General features: G+C 50.2%; 1 pseudogene; it reads left to right on the forward strand.

The window, feature by feature from the left end:
* Positions 1–709: 709 nt before the first annotated feature.
* On the forward strand, positions 710–2,221 carry LOC118891760 (annotated as a pseudogene).
* Positions 2,222–2,483: the final 262 nt, after the last annotated feature.

Here is a 2,483-nt window from a genome sequence, read left to right on the forward strand (position 1 = left end):
CTGCACTCTCACTGCCTAAGGCCTGGGTTCGATCCCTGGTTGGGGAACTAAAATCCCACAAGCTGCATGGTGCAGCCAAAAAAAAAAACCATAAAGTTTACTCCCAAAAATAGTCTAAGAAAGTAAAGACCTTCATTGTCCTTCATTGTATACACAGATACAATGAAGGTTGAAATGAAAAAAGCCCCTTATGGAATGGGAACCCTTATGAAAAATTTTCGAGAGCTGGCACAGCCAAAGAGGCTGCTCAGAATCGGAATCCCAGTCTATTCTACTACACCATATGTGTACCTTCTGGTTGGCAGAGACCAAACTCTCAAAACACAGAACAAGACACCTAAGAAGATCAGGTAGAACATTTACATCGCAAAGGCACAAGGAGAGAAATGCAAGCTCCTGTTCCCTTAAGGTCAGAATTTTGAAAAGATGTTTTGTCAGGCCAGCTGTCTCTAATGGCATATGCAAAAACTAATTTTGGAATGAGGCTTAAAAAGAACCCAAGGGGCTTCCCTGGTGGCGCAGTGGTTAAGAATCCGCCTGCCAATGCAGGGGACACGGGTTCAAGCCCTGGTCCGGGAAGATCCCACATGCTGCAGAGCAACTAAGCCCGTGTGCCACAACTACTGAGCCTGCGCTCTAGAGCCCGTGAGCCACAGCTACTGAAGCCCACGTGCCTAGAGCCTGTGCTCCACAACAAGAGAAGCAGACTACTTCTCCCCCGGACTCCTTGGTAGTCTGTCAGTGGGAGAGCTTCGTGGCCGTCCCCTCGCCTCCTCCAGCCCCGCAGAACCCTACAAGTCTCAGTCATGCGTGAGTGCATCTCCATCCACGTTGGCCAGGCTGGTGTCCAGATCGGCAGTGCCTGCTGGGAGCTCTACTGCATGGAACACGGCATCCCGCCCGATGGCCAGATGCCAAGTGACAAGACGATTGGGAGAGGAGATGACTCCTTCAACACCTTCTTCAGTGAGACAGGCGCTGGCAAGCATGTGCCCAGGGCAGTGTTCGTAGACCTGGAACCCACGGTCATTGATGAAGTTCACACTGGCACCTGCCGCCAGCTCTTCCACCTTGAGCAGCTCATCACAGGCAAGGAAGATGCTGCCAATAACTATGCCCGAGGTCACTACACCATTGGCAAGGAGATCACTGACCTCGTCTTGGACCGAATTCGGAAACTGGCTGACCAGTGCACAGGTCTTCAGGGCTTCTTGGTTTTCCACAGCTTTGGCGGGGGAACTGATTCCGGGTCCACCTCCCTGCTGATGGAACGTCTCTCTGTCGATTATGGCAAGAAGTCCAAGCTGGAGTTCTCCATTTACCCAGCCCCTCAGGTTTCCACAGCTGTAGTTGAGCCCTACAATTCCATCCTCACAACTCACACCACCCTGGAGCATTCTGACTGTGCCTTCAGGGTAGACAATGAGGCCATCTATGACATCTGTCGTAGAGACCTCGATATTGAGCGCCCAACATACACTAATCTTAACCGCCTCATGAGCCAGACTGGGTCCTCCATCACCACTTCCCTGAGGTTTGATGGAGCCCTGAATGTTGATCTGACAGAATTCCAGACCAATCTGGTGCCCTATCCCCGCATCCACTTCCCTCTGGCCACATATGCCCGTTATCTCTGCTGAGAAAGCCTACCATGAACAGCTTACTGTAGCAGAGATCACCAATGCTTGCTTTGAGCCGGCCAACCAGATGGTGAAATGCAACCCTCGCCATGGTAAATACATGGCTTGTTGCCTGTTGCACCGCGGCGATGTGGTTCCCAAAGATGTCAATGCTGCCACTGCCACCATCAAGACCAAGCGCAGCATCCAGTTTGTGGACTGGTGCCCCACTGGCTTCAAAGTTGGCATTAATTACCAGCCTCCCACTGCGGTACCTGGTGGGGACCTGGCCAAAGTACAGCGAGCTGTGTGCATGCTGAGCAACACCACAGCCATCGCTGAGGCCTGGGCTCGCCTGGACCATAAGTTTGACCTGATGTATGCCGAGCGTGCCTTTGTTCACTGGTACGGGGGTGAGGGCATGGAGGAAGGAGAGTTTTCTGAGGCCCATGAGGATACGGCTGCCCTTGAGAAGGATTATGAGGAGGTTGGAGCTGATAGTGCTGAGGGAGAGGAGGAGGGTGAAGAATATTAACCTGTCTGCTGTAATTTTACACTCTTGTCTTGGGACTGTCTTACTTGTGTTCTGTGGAGCTACCCATTGTGGCCCTATCTTGTCAATAAAAGTGATATTTCTGTTTTCAAAAAAAAAAAAAACAAGAGAAGCCACCACAATGAGAAGCCCGCACACCACAGCAAAGAGTAGCTCCGGCTCGACACAACTAAAGAAAACCCACGTGCGGCAACGAAGACCTAATGTAGCCAAAAATAAATAAATAAATAAATAAATTTATTTTAAAAAAAAGATCCCAAGATTTCTATAGTTACCAATTAAGTATTCACCTGCAAGTATAAGCTCTCTAT

This window comes from Balaenoptera musculus, chromosome 3 (assembly GCF_009873245.2).
Source record: "Balaenoptera musculus isolate JJ_BM4_2016_0621 chromosome 3, mBalMus1.pri.v3, whole genome shotgun sequence".
Taxonomy (NCBI): domain Eukaryota; kingdom Metazoa; phylum Chordata; class Mammalia; order Artiodactyla; family Balaenopteridae; genus Balaenoptera; species Balaenoptera musculus.